Raw genomic sequence first — 19,283 nt, 5'->3', positions numbered from 1 at the left:
CTGACTTGCAAAATTTCCAAAGAATCTTATTATGTGGTTTTCCACCATATTTTATCAAGTGGACATTTGATACGACAAGGTTTGAATAATGAAGAATCTTCCTCTCTGTTTGCCAATCCTCGAATAACCACAAGTTAGGATTCTTCATAGGATATCGTCTAAGCCATGTGCCTGTTACAACCACCACACCAACATGGTACTCTAAACCTTCACCATCTATAACTGAGTGATCTAATTTTTGTTTGGCTTCAACACAATGACACAAATAATAATCTGTCCCTTCTTCATTGTCTTCAAGTGCAAGAACAACAAAAACATGGCCTGCAATGACAAATGTACAAAATGCGGTCATTAATTCAGAAAATACTTGGGTAAAAGTTATAAAGTTACATATTGAAATTACAAAGATATATATATATATATATATATATTACTAGGTTGCACTAAATCTAACAAGCGATCAAAGTCAATAGATGAATCCATCTCTACCATTTCCAGTGCTTGTGGGGGATGATAGGTGTCAATTGGGTCCAAAACTCATATATCCCATTTGTCCACCCATTCAGTTGACTCACAGTCATCCCAATTTTCCTCTACACATGATGGAAAATAGCATTCCATTTGTGGATACTCCATGAACCTCCATGAACCTGCATCAGAGCTTCTAAAAGAGTGTAACTCACTAGATCTTGTTAGTGTGCAACAATCTTGATATGGTGCAATGTTAGTATTATATATCAACCAAAAAAATCTACGAACTGTAGACTCACCTTCCTTACCTGGACCCATTGTAGCGTTACACCATTGGAGGATGGATTTTGCATCTATCAATATTGCTCCATTTTTGTACTTTAGTTCTTCACGAGCCAAGACTCTTTTAATGCATGCACCTGCACCATCGTGCTCTCCCTTACCATGACCAGCCTTTGTGAAATTCCACATATATTGAATTCTACACAACCTGTGCATCCTGCTCAACCAATAGAACATCCGTGCATTCTTGAATTGAGATGCACAATTGTCTGACCAAATAATGTGTTGACGATATGATATGCCCCTATTAGCCAAATCTCCATAAAATAGTTGAAAACAACCATGTACAAACTCTGTAGAATGTGATCGATCATCACTGATGTAAAAATGGTACTCCCTCAAAATCTTCATGTCATCCTCTGTACTTGTAGGTGAATGCATGAATGCTATGTGAACACATATAGAAACTTGTTGAGAGGTATAATACTTTGCTTGCACCTCATTTTTTGGTTGTAGTGTGTAGTTCTCTACAAAATCTACAACTAAAACAATGGTATCTAATGGAAACGTATCCTTGCACAACTTGAATTGCAAATCCAACCATCGAGCTCTATGGGTATGCCTTGCATACTCGTACATAATCTTTTCACGAAAAATCTTCATGAAATCATACACTGGAATCTTTTCAATAACTCGATCACATCTTTTACCATGTTTCCCATCTTTTAGAGTATATGTCACTGTCTTGAATTTTTTGTAATCTACTATTTCATTTCCAATTGCATGTGTACGATCCATATGTTGACAAGTTGATAAAAGTTGCAAAGAACCACAAAATAAGCACGTAGCATCCAAGCATGATGTCTTATAAAATTTTTGGTTGTCCCCTATTTCACATAAAATGTTGGATATGAATTCCCTTGAAGATCTTGGTGGCTCTTTTATGTCACAATCCTGCAAAACAAACTAAGAATGCAAAACTACTCATATGTGCCTAAAAACATCAAAATGGTTAGAAAATTCAATATGTATCCTACAACAAGTTGTCCCTGTGTGATTTATTTTCACATAAAAAGGTTTATGCATCTCAAAAAATCTTTGACTTATTCAAATTTGAGGATACATACCAATAAATTTTGCAAAAAATTGTGTCTGAGTTGAGTCCAAAAAATGTTTCGCATGTGGCTCGCGATTTCGGCTACCAATCCTCCTTACAACATCTCTTTGATTAGGAGAAACACGTTTGTTATTTTTCTAAAAATCTTCGATCAATGATTTCAAGGCTTCACTAATTTCTTTATCCTTTCACGGTAGTCTACCGCTAAATGTCCATAACTCATTTTTTGTTGAATCTTCTAATCTCTCACACCTTAGCATGGCTCTCCTTAAGGTACCTCTACCAATTTTTAATGTTTTGCTTGTCTTTCTCATGAGTCAAGATTTATTCATTTGGCTACTTACTATTGTCAATGTGAGTACTTGTCTTGTGATATTACTATCTTTGGTGTGTGATTTAGAACCCACTTTGTCATAAGCACTCATTAGATTCTTTACAATATTTCTTTCATTTGAATCATCCATCGTTCTTAGCTCAAGAATCTTCATGATAGGCCTAAATTTCAAATTCCTCATCATTTCAACAAATAATTGGCATTGACCTGTAATATTTAATTCTTCAAAAAATAATCTCCACATATGATTAACTTTTCTTTGACAAGTACGCTTGCTATCTTGTCAGGCATTGATTTCAAAATGTTAGTATCAATATCAATCAAATATTTTGGTTTTCTAAAATGAATTCTAGAAGGTGTTCTAATCTCTTCAATTCTCTCAACATTTTGAACATCAATATAAGGTTGAGTGTATTGTTTACCTTGAACTGAAGATGATGTGCCTTGGCAATAAGATGTAAAAGGTGGAATATCACCTACTTGATGTGTTGATGTTGTGCTTTCAACATGACATGATGGAGTGTGTATATCGTCGGATCTATAAATTAGTGTCTCTTCAACATGAGAGGATGATATGACTTCAACATTGGAAGATGGTGTAGTGGATGATATGAATCCAACATTCGAAGATGGTGTAGTGGAAGATATGACTCCAACACTGGAGGATGGTGTAGCTTCACAATTCAATTGTCTTCTTGACCGTAACAATCTCATTCATTCTCTTTGTCTTTCTAATTCTTCCTCCTTGTTTCTTTGTACTGGTGGTTATTGATCCTCTTCGAAAGTTAATTCTTCATCATTTCTTTGCAATTTTCTTTGTTCACATAGTAAGTTCATTTTATCTCTTTTAATTGTCAAATCTCCCTCCCTATCTGCATTTGTTTGAATCTTTCGTTTCTTCCTTGGCATGATGATGATTTCTACATGTCAAATTATTCAAACATCTAAATTACTTAAAATTTGTAAATTACAAATTATTCAATTACATATAAAAATTATAATTATTTGAATGAATACACAATATATATCAAATGACTTGTCAAATTTCTAACCATTTTGAAATAACATTTCATTCAAATATACAATTTTTAATGAATTCACTATATATTACATAACATATCAAATTATAATCAAATTTGTATCTATATATTGACAAACAATATTTAAAATGGATTTCACTAACCTTTTCTATTAAAAGAATATTAAAAAATTCTTCAAATCACATATCCAATGATTGAATTTGGTGTTTGCTAGCTTCCAAAAGTGTTGAAATAGTGTTTGCTAGATGTTGAAACCCGTGTTTTCTGTCAGAATAACAGAGAGCATAACAGACCAAAAGTTAAAAATGGATGAAATGGGCCCCAAGGTTGGTTTTTGACCATTTTTTGGTGATTTGAGATAGTGCATATGCACTATAGCACGTACACACTACAAAGCACATACACACTATAGTGCGTATGCAATATCTCAAAACACATCACTCCCCATCCTCCCTACCCTCTCTCCCATCCCCTCCCTCTCTATCTTCCTACTCTCTCCCATCCTTTACTCTCTCTCACCCTCCCTCTCCCACCACCTACTCTCTCTGCCTCTCTCACCCCCTCTCCTCTCCTATCCCCGACTCTTTAGATCTCTCACACACACTCTTATCCCCCCTATCTCTCTCCCTCTCCCTCTCCTACCACCTAATTTCTCTCCCCCATTCCCTACTCTCTCTCTTCTCTCCCATCCCCTACTTTTTCTCTCTTACACACATTCCCATTCCCCCTCTCTCTCCCTCTTTCGCTGCCTACTTTCTCTCCCCCATCGTCGTACTCTCTCTACCACCCCCTACTCTCTCTCACCCTCACACTACTACTACCTACTATCTCTCTCTTTAGTGTTCTCTCTATCCCCCATCTTGTACAAGCTCTCTCTGCCTCTCCCATTCTCTCTCCCATCGCCTACTTTCTCTCCCCCATCCCTTTCTCTCTCTCTCTCTCATCTCCCATCCCCTATTCTCTCACACTCTCCCCCATCCCCTACTCTCTCTCTGCTCTCCCATCCCCTACTCTCTCACACTCTCACTCTCTCCCATCCCCTACTCTCTCACACTCTCACTCTCTCCCATCCCCTACTTTATCTCTCTTACACATACACCCCCATCCCCCCCTCTCTCTTTCCCTCTCCCATTGCCTACTTTCTCTCCCCCATCATCGTACTCTCTCTCTCTGCCACCCCCTACTCTCACACTCTCACACTCTATCCCATCCCCTGCTCTGTCTCTCTTACACACACACTCCCATCCCCCCTCTCTCTTTTCCTCTCCCACCACCTACTTTCTCTCCCTTGTCATCATACTCTCTCTCTGCCACCCCCTACTTTCTCAAAACACATCACTCCCCATCCTCCCTAGTCTCTATCCTCCCTACTCTCTCTCCCACCCCCTCCCTCTCTCTTCCTACTCTCTCCCATCCTTTACTCTCTCTCACTCTCCCTCTCCCACCACCTACTCTCTCTACCTCTCTCACCCCCTCTCCTCTCCCATCCTTGGCTCTTTAGATCTCTCACACACACTCTTATTCCCCCTATCTCTCTCCCTCTCCTACCACCTAATTTCTCTCCCCCATCCCCTACTCTCTCTCTTCTCTTCCATCCCTTAATTTGTCACTCTTACACACATTCCCATTCCCCCTCTCTCTCCCTCTCCCACTGCCTACTTTCTCTCCCCCATCGTCGTACTCTCTCTACCACCCCCTACTCTCTCTCACACTCACACTACTACTACCTACTATCTCTCTCTCTCAAGTTCTCTCTCTCCCTCTCTACTCTCTCTCTCTCACACATCTTGTACAAGCTCTCTCTGCCTCTCCCACTCTCTCTCCCACTGCCTACTTTCTCTCCCCCATCCCTTGCTCTCTCTCTCTCGTCTCCCATCCCCTACTCTCTCACACTCTCACACTCTCCCCCATCCCCTACTCTCTCTCTTCTCTCCCATCCCCTACTCTATCTCTCTTACACATACACCCCCATCCCCCCTCTCTCTTTCCCTCTCCCACCACCTACTTTCTCTCCCCCATCGTCGTACTCTCTCTCTCATCCACCCCCTACTCTCACACTCTCACACTCTCTCCCATCCCCTGCTCTATCTCTCTTACACACACACACTCCCATCCCCCCTCTCTCTTTTCCTCTCCCATCACCTACTTTCTCTCCCCCATCATCGTACTCTCTCTCTGCTACCCCCTACTTTTACACTTTCACACTCTCTCCCATCCCCTACTCTTTACATCTATCACACACACTCCCATCCCCGCTATTTCTATCCCTCTCCCTCTCCCTCTCCCACTCCCTCTCCTATTGCCTACTGTCTATCTCTCTCAAATTCTCTTTCTTCCTCTCTCTCTCTCTCTCTCTCTCTCTCTCTCTCTCTCTCTCTCTCTCTCCCACTCTCCCATCCCTTACTCTCACTCTCTCTCCCATCCCCTACTACTTTCTCTCAAACTCTCACACTCTCTCCCATCCTTTACTCTATCTCTCTTATAAATAAATACACATTCCCATTCCGCCCCCTCTCTCTCTCATAGTCCTTGTCCCACTACCTACCCTCTCCCATCCCCTACTCTATCTCTCTTAAATGCTTCCATTCCACCTCTCTCTCCCTCCCACTCCCTCTCCCACTACCTAATCTCTCTCTCTCTCTCTCTCTCTCTCTCTCTCTCTCTCTCTCTCTCTCTCTCCCTCTCTCTCCCATCCCTCTACCATTTCCTACTCTCTCTATCTCTCTCTCCCCTCTCTCATTCTTGACTCTCTCTCTTTGACACACACACACCCATCCCCCCTATCTCCTCTTCCATCCCCTACTTTTTCTCTCACTTTCTCTCCCTCTCCCACTCCCTCTCCCACTGCCTACTCTCTCTCTCACTCTCACTCTTACTCTCTCCCTCTCCACTCTCTCTCTCTCTCTGTGCTACCTTCTTGTCTCTCTTAAACTTACACACTCTCTCCTATCCCCTCCTCTCTCTCTCTCTCTCTCTCTCTCACACACACACACACACACACACACATTTCTATTCCCCCCTATCTCCCCCTCTCCCACTCCCTCTCCCATCGCCTACTCTCTCTTCCATCCCCTACTCTCTCTTGAGCTACTTTGTCTTCCCCCTCTCCCATTCCATACTCTCTCTCTTTCACACACATGCACTCCCATCCTCCTCTCTCTCAAGTTCTTCCCCTCCCACTCTATCTCCCATCACCTACTCTCTCTCTCCGCCATCCCCTACTCTTAATCTCTCTCTCCCAACCTGTACTCTCTCTCACACTTCCTCTCTCTCCCATCCCCTACTTTAAATCTCTTTCCCCCATCCCGCACTCTCTCTTTTCCACCTGTACTCTCTCTCACACTTCCTCTCTTTGCCACCCCTACTCTCTCTCTCTCTCTCATCCTATACTCTCTTTGCCACCCCTACTCTTTCTCACTTTCGCTCTCCCATCCTATACTCTCTCCCCTCTCCTATCCCCTACTTTCTCTCTATCTCTTTCATGCACACACATAGCCATTCACCTATCCCCCCCACCTAGTTCTCTTTTGCAACTTACATCTTAATAGTGTGTGCGCCCTATAGTGCACACACACTATTTAGAGTTGAGGTTTAAATAGCGCGTGCATGCTATAGTGCATACGTGCTATAGCGTGCACACGCTATTTAAACCTTAATCAAACCCAAGCCTAAGGCTTATTTTTGCCTTGGAGATCCAATCCAAAGGTTTGGATTCGATGAATAGGCTTGAGACGTGTTTTCCAGCAAACATACAAAAAATGATTGTTTTTTCTTCTGTGCTTCCCTTCAAGATTTCTCGTGGTTGGGTATTGATAAGATCAGGTTACATAGCATTATAGGCCTCTATGTTAGCTATCTAACCATATAATTTATTTTTAATTTGAACTATTTCAAGCTTTTCATCTATAATTTCTTTTGAATGTATGTTCATTTTTTGTCAAAAACCACCATGTACTAATTGGGCTATAGATTTTAGCTCATTCATCGAATTTTGTAACAACTTAGTTTTTTAGAAACTAGACTCCATTCTACACAGTTTGAAAAAAAAAGTTTTGATTTTAGATTAGTTTTCAATTATTTCTAGGGGGAGCACATAGATATTTCACGTTTTTGGGATGTGTCTAGTTAAAAAATTCGTTAAAAAAAAAATAAACATTATAAAATTACTTGAAAAGTATGGGATAAACTACATAGTGTTAAGTAACTTTTGACCAGAGTGATTAAAAAATTTCAAAAAAAAAGTTCAAATTTTAGGGGGGCCACACTTTGTACTGTGCTATGTTTTTTTGGAATAAACAGTACCACTTTTTGTGGCCCCCTTTTTTGAGGACCTAAAACTAAACCATTTTGAAAAAAAATTAGTAGTTTACAAACTAGATTCAAAGGACTACGACTTTTTTTTTTGTCATATTTGAAAATTTTGAGCGTAACTATCTTCAAATTCTTGTTGAAGTTCAAAATTTGCAGATTTCAGGAAAAAGGTGTCCACTTATACCCCCCTTTTGGCACCACAACTTTGTGCACTTAACCATATGATAACCCATTAGCATAAAATTCATGACACCCTCCATGTACCCCATTTTGTAACCTCCCTAGACACCTCATTTTCATTTTTGGCTATTTTATCGACTGTATTTGCTAGGGCTAAATGGTGAGGAATTGACAATGAGCACAACCTATTAACCATTTGGATAATATTAGCACTACTTTGTGAGAGGCAGTTTAAGAGGTCCTCTTGTGTAGTACTTAAATGATGTAAATTTGTAGTACGTGAAGGGTTTATAGGAGGTGATGGTTGTTGAATAGGAATATTGAGTGGAGGCTTTTATGGTTGTATGAGTGGAGGGTTTTGTGGTTGTACGGGTAGAGGGTTTTGTGGTTGTACAAGTGGAGGGTTTTGTGGTTGTATGGATAGAGTATTTTGTAGTTGTGTCATGATAGGTGGAGGGTTTGATTATGTAGGAGGTGGTCTTTTTTCACTGTTAGAGTAATTAGATATTTACCAATTAACTCTAGTTGCTTAAGCTAAACTTTAGGCATCTAATAATTAATTCTTTTATTAATTATTTTGATGCAACCTAGGTTAGACCTTTATAGGGTTTTGATCTCCTTTATAAGGATAATCTCTCATTGTAAAAAAATCATTGAGATTAATTCACTTTTGATTATAGAATTTTTTTTTTCTCATCAATAATGTCTCATCTATGGATTTGGAAATTCTAGCCTCCATAGCATTTTGCTTCTCTCTCTCTATGATAGGTGTTTGCATATAGTTGATTCTTGGGAGTTGTGGGGTTGATCTCTCATCAACTTCAATATGGTATTTAAACTCCAAAACTTCATGCCTCTGTTCTATTCTTGAGAGATTTGGAATTGGTTTTAAGATCTATGGGATTTAGAGGAGTTTTTATTCGATCTAGGGGTCACTTATTTTTGAGGCACTTTGAGAAAAAAGAACATCACCATTGAGTTTAGAGCCCTCGAAAACACCCATTTCCATACAAAATACATCTAGTTTGGACACTATTGAAATTCAAGGCAAAAATTTTTGTACCTAGGCCATTTTTTACCTAGATATACAAAATAAGATAGTGATTTATTTATTTATCATCCAAAAATGTTACTGCAATGATTTGTGTATATAAAAATTTGGGTAGATTTTTGGGAGCTGAGCAAAGTTGTTTGGATCCTGTGGTGGCCCTTTTTTATTGTGGCTATTGAAATGCATCTTTAAAAAAGCCTCCTTCCATTGGCTAGGTAGATCCTCAAACTAGCTCCACCTCACTTGGTGACCTCTACATGCATGAGTTCAACTTTGGAAAGACTCGCTTGGTCTTCTTGGGAATCAAGATTCTCTAACATTTTTTGGTCCTACGCTTTGCCTTATAGGCTGATATTGATTTTGGTAGAGATCTTACATTTTGGCCAATGCATGAAAATTTTCTATTTACTAGCTTGAACCTCATGGCATTTTCTTTTCTCATTTTCCATCAGCATACGATGATTGAATGGATCAAAATGCAAATAAATTGGCAATTATTCGTTTGAATGATGCAATATTCTTTGGAAATCTAACATAATTTTTACCCATAGTGTTCACTCTGTTTTCTGCATCAATCATAGAAATATCCATTGGGTCTTTGTCCAATCACAACTTTTTAGTGGTTTAGTCTCTATGAGCCACACTGGCATTGATAGTGGAGTTAACCTTTTTGGTGATTCCACTATGATGTTCTTGATCTATGTTTCATGGATGAGGGTAGCTGGCATATTTTTAATATCAAAGTATAATGCTCATCTAATGGATATTATTAGGAGATTCTCCAATGGTTTCAAGGATTGATGGTTTGTAGAGGGTGGTTTATTTATCCTTTGGTTATGGGCTCAAAATTTAAACCATGATATTTGGCATTGTTTTTTGGGCTCCTTTTACGCTCAACAAGTTTGGATGCCCATTTTCTTTTGACTTTTTATATTGATTAAGGGCATGTTCCATCTAGGTTTTTGGCCAGAGTTGGGTATGTGGAGCTCACCATGCCTGCATTATTTATGAATATGTGCATGCCCCTAAAGGCCTACTTCGACCTATCAAAAAGTGCAACCATGTTCAAGGCATCAAAAACATTGACTTTGTGAGTGATGGCTCTACCTGGGCCATGATCATTGTTAATTGTGCCAGTGAACTCCTCTTCTTTCTCTTTGTTTATGTGGTAACAAACCACCACTTTTTCTCATTTGTGCACCATGTGAAGAAAAATTTCTCTATTGATCCCTTGCAATGAACCCATCATGGAGGCCACATGGACCATCAAATTTCTAGTTCCCTTCACATTGATTAATGGTGGTATGAGTTAATGTGGTGTTTGATTTGTTTCTTGGGAGCTACATGTTTATTGGCCACCAAATTTTTTTTTTTGGCATCAACTCTTTGCCCACTATGTATTTCCAATGATCAAATTTTTTAATCTATTTGGGGTATTTTTTTGGCATTTCTTTGCCTCGATGGTCCTTTGATTGTCAATTTTGGGCTTGTCACTCGCTGATATTAGCACCATGTCAACATTGCATTTGTGTTCCTGTCACCTCCTCAGGCTCTGTTTGGACCTACCTTTGCTATTTTTCTCATATCTTAGGCATACAGAATTTGTTTTCTATAAACAAGATATTGCTGAAAAGTTATTTTTGAGCCCATTACAGTGGTATACGTAATTTTTAGTTTTGATGATTTTTTGATAGATTTTTCTTCTGTCAAAATTAGGGGTATAGTTTTGCACTCTAGGAGACATATCTTGAGCATCTGATCTTTGATTTGGGAAATATTTATATAGTTAGAAAGCTCTTTCTTAGTAGTGGCGTTGGTTGTTTTCCCAGATTCTACTCTAGGCACATTCTATTTAGTCTTTTTGATTTTTGCATTCTAGTGGATATCTTGTTTGTTTTAGGTTCGTGGGTCAATTTCGTTGACTTGGATGATTAATGATGACTTGTACTATCTATTGTATTAGTCTCAAATCTCTTCTAATATATGTAGACATCATTTGTATGCATTCTTGCAAATGTACTAAGATAAAGTGTCATATTGCATTTGTATTCTTGTTTCAATAGTTTTGTCTTGTTTTGCCTTGTGAGTCAAGCAGTGTCATATGAGGACACTCATGTAGATTTTTTTTTTTTTAGGATTCACCATATCTTATGCCTTATTGTACATGCACTACTCATGATTAAAGTGCCATGAGGGGTTGATTTTTTTTCTTTATTTTCCATCTTCCTTTGTCTAGTGAGTGTCCCTTCCGTGACATTAGCCTCATGACATGTCTTAGATTGATCACCTCAATACACACATATATACTTTTTTGTGCATCTTTATTGTGGTTCCTTGACATGCAGTTCTTTTGGCCCACTTTTCCAATTTTCTATCACCTCGCCCTTGTCTGCATTGGGGGGGGGGGGGGGGGGGGGGGTTCTTCTATTACTTCTCATACTTCCTTGGTTTGATTGATCAACTCTTTGAGATTTGGTGTTTCATGTCATTTGCATCTTCAATTTTAGTTGTTTGCCTTTGTGTGCCTTCTGATTTGATGCACATTACAATCTTCTCCAGATACCTGGTTAGGTTCTATTTTAGTGGAGGTTCTTTAGACCAACAGTTACTTTTCATGGAGATTTTTAGCTTCTACATGCTTTAGTGGTGTTCTTCATGATCATCTTTTTTTCCTATCTTCTGGGACATTCCTTAGTTTGGAAGCTTCTTCAATCTTTCACTAGTTTCTTTTTAGCATTATTTCCATATCTTTTTGGAGTAGGGTTTTTTCATCCTTTTAGAGATTTGTTTGTGCTTGGTAACTCATTAAGCCTTGTTTTTTGGGACCCAATTCTACCTTCTATAGTAATTTCTAGGTTTCTAGCTACTCCCTAAGTTTATCTTAAGGGGCATGTTAGAGTAATTAGATATTTCCTAATTAACTCTAGTTGGTTAAGCTAAACTTTAGTCATCTAATAATTAATTATTTTGATGCAACTTAGGTTAGACATTTTTAGGGTTTTGATCTCCTTTATAAACATGATCTCTCATTGTGAATAATTCATTGATATTAATTCACTTTTTATTATAGCATTTTTTTTCTCATCAAGAATGTCTAATCTATGGATCTGGCAATTCCAACCTCCATAGCTTCTTGCTTCTCTCTTTCTATGATAGGTGTTTGCATGGAGTTGATTTTTTGGAGCTGTGGGGTTCATCTTTCATCAACTTCAACATTGTCTCCCTCATTTTCTTGGATTCTTTGATGCATCTATATTAATTTTTTAAAAAAAAAATTTAAAAACATATAAATTACTAAACCACATTACAATATTTGATAAAAAATAACATGAATGATGAATAAAATGAAGACTTACCTCATTTATGGCGTGTAATAGATGGAGATGTAATCAAAATTCATTTGTATACTAAACTTGATCAAGTTTTGGTACTCTCCTTTGTAAGTGGCATTGTTGTTGTTGTTGTTGTTTGAGGGTACAAAAATGCCCTCAAACATGGAAAAAAATAAAATTATATAATTTACAAAACTCGATCAGATTATTACTATAATATATTTCAAAAAACCTATTCCAGTTTTATAAAACTCGATTAGGTTTTAAAAAGTATAGTGGCCAAGTTTGGATACCAAGTTTGGCCGACATTTTACTTTTAAAACTTGATCAGATTATTGAAAATTTTGCCTTTTTTTTGGGGCGGGGTGGGGTGTCCACTTTTTTGTACACAAAGTTGGTACACACACCCAACTTTGTGTATTTGATTTTTTCGTAGTCGACTTGTGGGTCAACATATATTTAATGTAAGGCTTTTAATTAATTATGTGTAATTAACTAGGAAGACTTGTAGCTTAGTTGGGTATAAGTAGAGGGTCTTGTGGAGTCTTTTAGTCATTGTCATCTAGCCTAGAGGAGAGGATACAAACTTTGAAGAGCTAGTAGTTACAACTTGAAAACTAGGAGATTGCTTGGTGGGCTTGCAAGCACAAGTTAAGATTTCCTTGGAGGTTTCTAGGGTAAGTGCACTAGGTTGTGGAGCCAAGACGAGAGTATAAGAGGCCACATTTCCCCCCCCTTAAAATCAATAATTTCTAAACTACGACAATAATTTGAAGATAGCTACGCTCAAAATTTTAAGATATGACAAAAATAAAAGTAGTAGTCCTTTAAATCTAGTTTCTAAACTACGATTTTTTTTCAAAATAGTTTATTTTTATGTCATCAAAAAATGGGGCCACAAAAAGTGTTATAGTTTAAAAAAAAAAAACATAACATAGTGCAATGTGTGGCTCCCTAAAACTTTAACTTTTAAAAAAAAATTCTTTAATCTCTCTACTCAAAAGTTACCTAACACCATGTAGTTTATCCTAGATTTTTTTTGTAATTTTATAATGTGTGTTTTTATTTATGAATTTTGTAATTGAATACATCCCAAAAATGTGAAATATTTGGGTGCTCCCTCTAGAAATGATTGAAAACTAATCTAAAATCAAATCTTATTTTTTCAAAGTGTGTATAATGGAGTCTAGTTTCTAAAAAACTAAGTTGTTACAAAATTCAATGAGGGAGCTAAAATCTACACCCCAATTAGTACATGCTGATTTTTGAGAGAAAATGGACATATTCAAAAGAAATTATAGGTGAAAGGCTAAAAATAGTTTAAATTTAAAATAAATTATATGTTTATATAGCTAACATAGAAATCTACAATCATGTAACCTAATTTTATCAATGCTCAACCACAAGGAAACTTGAAAGAGAGCACATGAGAAAAATCAATCATTTTTTGTATGCTTTCTACAAAACACATCTCGGATTAGTTTAGAGACTCCAAACCTTTGGGTTGGATCCCCAAGGCATATCTAAACCTTAGTCTTGGTAGAATCCAAAGCTTTAAATAAAATATACATGCCATAGTGCACACATGCTATTTAAAGCATTTTTGAATTCAGGCTTAAATAGTCTACACGCACTTTGTAAGCTTGGATTTCAATAGAGAGGGAAGGAGAGAGGGAGAGATGATAGAGAGTGAGAGAGAGTAGAGGATAGGAAGAAAGTAGGAGATAGAAGAGGGTGGAATAGGGAGAGCGAGAGAGAGAGAGAGAGAGAGAGAGAGAGAGAGAGTAGGGGATGGGAGAGGGTGTGTGTGTGTGTGAGAGAGAGAGAGAGAGAGTAGGGGATAGGAGAGGGTGTGTGTGTGTGTGTGTGAGGGAGAGTAGGGGATGGGAGAGGGTTTGTGTGTGTGTGTGTATGTGAGAGAGAGAGAGAGAGACAGAGAGACAGAGACAGAGACAGAGAGATATATATATTTATGTGAGAAATATATAGTAAAAGAAAGGAATGGCAGAGAGATTTAGCTAGAGAAATATGGAGATTAAGATCAAGATAGATTATATATATATATATATAGAAAGAGAGAGAGAGAGAGAGGGTGGGATGGGGGGAGAGAGAGAGATTATGGGTTGGGAGAGGGAGAGGGAGAGGGAGAGCGAGGGAGGGAGTGAGGGAGAGAGAGAGAGAGAGAGAGAGAGAGAGAGAGAGAGAGAGAGAGAGAGAGAGAGAGAGAGAGAGAGAGCGGGGGATGGGAGAGGGTAGAATAGGGAGTGAGAGATTCTTCACATAATGCATATGTACTATAGTGACACCTATATAACACCTATGCAAAGGCCGATATTTGCACTAGCACAAAGGCTACTGAACCTACATATGTGACACCTAAGAAACATGTGATATCTACATCAGTGTAGTAGCCAAAGGATAGATCAAGTGAAAAGGGGAAACAATTGCAACTATCACTACCGAGTGATACACCCTTCAGATCTTAGGATGCAACTCATGCAGAGGAGGAGGAGGATGAGTCAATGAACCTTGATGAGGTAATTACATTACCTAAATATGATTTAAATAATATTACATTAGAGAAAATGCAAGAATTACAAGTCTTTTTGAGTCGTAAGTAAAAGAAAAAAAGAATAGTTGAAAATAGAACAAAAGAGAAGACATGTATTACATACTATCAAAGATATTTTCATAGATGCAGGTGCCAAGTCATTCAGTTTTGATATATGAGTTTTTAGTGGCTCAAAATCATATATAAACCACTTTGGTTGATATTTCTATGATATTTAATATCTGTAGAGCCAGAACAAATGTTGATTATGCATCAATACAGAAGGTAACAATTCCTAGGCATATAATTCAACCAATCAGAAAAATGGATGTAAATAGTAAAAGATGGTGAAATTTAAGTCATCAATCAAGATCTAAAAAATTTATACAACATTTATTTAAGGAGGATTCTAACCCTATAATTTAGAAAAAAGGCGTAAGGGATATATGCGTGTGAAGAAGTAAAGCAAAGTTTCAAAGGAAGATCAAGTAGAGAGCAATGGGAGCAGTGAAGGACTAAACACATTTATCCGATTAGGAGAATTAGATCAAAGATAAAGGAAAGAGGAGACTCAAGATCATCTTGGAGAGAAAACTAAGGGTTAGGTATTGAATCAGTTACTTTTTATTGAGACAGGGTAAATCTCTTAATAGAGTGGTCCTAACAAACATATTTAAATCTCCTAATAGAGTCCTTCCTTTATTGTGAGTGTAAAATCTTTTAACAAGGTGAGACCTAATAGTCTCCAAAGCTTTTAACAAGAAAGACTCCTCACAAGGAAGATCATATCTTATGGTCAAACATTGTAACCTTAATGGATTAATATTATTGTTGCATCAGTGAAGATTTGTGGGTTTCATCCCCACCCTAGTTCAACCTTAATCTTTAAGTATTTCTAGATAACCAAATCATTGTGTTATGTGTTGAAATTTTATGGATGTCATGTATTGCATTTATGTTTTAGCATTAGAGTTTTATTGATAGATTTGTGAGATGATTTGGACATGAATTTAAAGGAATTATTTTATGATAAAAGTATAAGATGCTAATTGAACACCCCCCCACCCCCTTTATCTTGTTCCCTTTATCCTTATTCGAACATAGACTTCACATTTTCAAGCCTCACTTGTTTCTCTTGTACTTAATCCCTCAAATAATGATATTTTATTGATATGTATTTTGTTTTTACATGCATCACTAATTTTTAAAAAAAATTATGGAACTTGTATAAGGACAGTAAATAGTAATAGTAATGGTTGCCTCTACTTGGATTTATTCCAATAGTTGTTTATACCCTACAATATTTGAATAATTGATTGCAGCAACAAAATATTCAACTTCAATGGTAGATTGTGAAATACAACTCTGTTTCTTTCTTATCCATGTCATAAATATTTCTCCTAAAAAGAGAGCTCCACCACTTGTGCTTTTTCCATCATCAACATTACCAGCCCAATCAACATTTGTGCAAAATTTAAGATCGACTTAGTTGTCCTCTTGTTTATACCATAGGCCATGATCTATACATATATATATCCTTTGAGAGATCTAAATAACCTTTTCATTATACAATCATATGCATCTAATTTAGATTAGATGAAGGCCTTGCAACAATTCCAAAAAACTAGTGCAATATCTAGTCTACTATGTACAACATATTGTAGCTTTCCAAACATGGACCTATACAATGTTTCATTTACCTCACCAATAATATCTTCTTTTGATAATTTCACTCTTTTCACCATAGGTGTATTGACCTTCTTAGATTCATGGATCCCAAATGTTTTCAAGATTTCTTTCACATACTTAGACTGAGTAACATAGATACCTTTCTCTTTTAGTAGACTTACAATCCAATAATTTTTATTATCTCTCCAAACATTGGCATTTCAGATTATGTACTCATTTATCTACCAAAATTTTTACCCAACATATCATTTCAAACAAATATTATGTCATCAATAATTATTTCTACAATCAACACCATATCTTCACTTTCAATCTTCAAATATAGATTATTATTTTCACTTGTTCTATCAAATCCAATCTTGATCAAATAAAAGTGTTCTTTTTCATACCATGCTCTTGGGGCTTGTTTAAGCCCATATGACATCATTTTACACTTGGAAACCATGTCCTTTCCAAGTTCAATGAGTCCTTTGGATTTCTCAATATATACATCTTCCTCAAGTATTCCATTCAAAAATGTAGATTTTACATCCATTTGATATACTTTAAAATTCTTGTATGTAGCATAAGCCAACAATTTTCTTACTCCTTCCAATATTTCCATATGTGCAAAAGTTTAGCCATAATCAATACCCCATTTCTTGTGCATATCCTTTAAAAACTAGTATTGTCTTGTTTCTTACTACTTCTTCATCCTCATTTAGCTTGTCTTTGAAAATCTATTTTGTTTAGGTCACATTTTTGTTAGCAAGTCTCGATACTAGAATGTCCATGTATTATTCTTCTCTATTTGATCAATCCCCTCATTTATAAAACTAAGCCAACATGCATCATCCAATGCAACCTTTACTATTCTTGGTTTGGATCAACTATCAAATATGTACCTGTTATTGTCTTGCTTCTTGTTTGCACTCCAACACTTCTATCTCCAATTATTTCTTTGGGTGAATGGTTATTCCTCACATATTTAGAAAATGTAGGCTTAGTTCTTTAGAGATATAACAATAACATAAGTGTGACCTAGTAAACTATGGTCAATGAAGTAAAATATTAAGGAACTTTAGAGAGAGCTAAGAAAATAGTATCAATAGAGTGATAATAGCAAGTAAGTGAGATAAAAGGAAAAACGGTAGTAGTGAATAAGCATGGTGAAGAATGAGCAAGCTAGTCTAAGAAGAGAAAGACATAATAATAAAGACTGAGCCACCTAGTGATTACTGAGCTAAAGAAAAAAATGATATGACCAAGTGTCAACAAAATAATAGTTTGTGAAATAATCAAGATTTGAGGATGACATAGTTAAATTTCTAGATTGGTAAAATGTGTGAATGATGAGGATTGATAAGATGATGTATTTAATGTAAGAATTGAGTTTGTTAAGAAATATAAGAAAAGTATTCAAGGAGAAATTTATTGAAGTTTCAAGAAAAGAATAGAAGGACAAAATGATGGATAGATTCAATGAATCTAATCAACCTCTTACTTGGAGGGCAACGATACTCCTGTCCCACTCTTCAATCTATCATACAATATTTCTTTTCTTTTTTTAATTATGACATGTTTCTTTTGTACGGTGACATTTTTTTATGCATTCATTTTTATTTAACATAATGAAATTAACATATTTGTTGCACTTTTAGGTTTCTTTAGGGAAAAAAAAAAAACTAATGTAAATAAAAGCCATTTAAAGGATAATTTTGTGTCATTCCTTTCTTTAATCATTCAATACATATGATGTCCTTGGTATAATTTCATGTTAGTATAATGTATTTTCTTCCATACATTTATTTTCTAATTCATGCTGTAACATTTTCCTTGCAAATAAATTATATATAAAATATCTATCATGTAGGGTTTATATTGGATTGCATCATTATGAATACTTCTCTCTATTTTTCACCTACTTTTGTATATGTTGATGTTGTATAATTGGGTAGACCACTAAGTAGATATAATGAGGCATTCTTCATCTTTGCATTTTTATCTCCATTAGTTTTATTATTTTATGATACCTTCCTTTTTGACACATGTTTTTTTTTACACAAGATATGTTTTTTTTTGCTCAACAAATTATTTATGTGTCCTTAAGGTAAATGATTATCATTCATCAATCATTCTATACCCCAAGAGGTAAACTTTGATTGGCTATGCATGATATGAATTATCAAGACCTTTTCCTACCTTGTGCATTTGTCCCTTTCAATTTTGGTACCTAAAATTAGTATAAGAGGATGCCTTCTCACTAAATTTGATCATACATGCACAATCCATGATCTGAATAAACATCCAAGAAATCATTAAGAAGCATTCAATAACCTTCAAGAAAGAAAGAAAGGAATTCATTCAAGAATTGATGGTCTACACTATGCCAATACTTCCATATAGATTCTTTCTTCATTGGAGACAAAGGATTTGGCCATCGGGGAGGAGATATACATTAAAATAATTATTCTTCCTATTTCATCAAGGATAATTGAAAGCATTCATTTATGAAAAATTCTCTTACATTATTTCATTTTAGTTTTTTTGTTGAGTCTAGGCTATTGCATCAATATATTTGATCACATATTAAGTATAGTTGTGTTAGTAGAGAGATTTGTCACTGTGATAATTACTTCTAAAATGAACCCTATTTGTTCTATGAATAGTGATAACTATGCCAATAGTTGGAGAGATTGAAACTAATCATTACTAGATTACAATCTTCCTCTACATTTGAGCGGGGCAGCTCCCTCGTAGGATTTTTTTTTTATTTTTCTAATAAAGATGATCATAACTTAGAATATAGAAAGAAAACTATCAATGACGAATGCCACACATGACATCAATGTTTCCATTAAATTGATGTAGGTTGCTAATTAAAACAAACAAGAACTATGCTTGAGAGTTATCGTCAAAACAATGCTAATTCAATGATTCTTGAAT

The sequence above is a fragment of the Cupressus sempervirens genome, chromosome 10 (genome assembly GCF_028749045.1).
Source record: "Cupressus sempervirens isolate cs-2001-9-10 chromosome 10, ASM2874904v1, whole genome shotgun sequence".
Taxonomy (NCBI): domain Eukaryota; kingdom Viridiplantae; phylum Streptophyta; class Pinopsida; order Cupressales; family Cupressaceae; genus Cupressus; species Cupressus sempervirens.
This window is presented reverse-complemented; position numbering follows the sequence as displayed.